Source organism: Octopus bimaculoides, chromosome 28 (assembly GCF_001194135.2).
Source record: "Octopus bimaculoides isolate UCB-OBI-ISO-001 chromosome 28, ASM119413v2, whole genome shotgun sequence".
In the NCBI taxonomy this organism is placed as follows: Eukaryota; Metazoa; Mollusca; class Cephalopoda; order Octopoda; family Octopodidae; genus Octopus; species Octopus bimaculoides.
Window position 1 is genome coordinate 12,431,658 of NC_069008.1, and position 204 is coordinate 12,431,861.

Consider the following 204-nt stretch of genomic DNA (forward strand, 5'->3'; position numbering starts at 1 on the left):
TGCGTATGTGGTTGTCTGTTCATATACTCTATGTACCTACCCGTCTGTATATAGACCTGTTGAAAAATAAAAATAAGAAGTAAGTGGAAATTTTACCGATGAGTGTGTTAAATTTTAAGGCACAATAAGAAAATGACTCTCCCCAGACACAACATAATGTATTACAGTTATGTTGAAACAGGTGATATGGGAAAGTGCAGCATT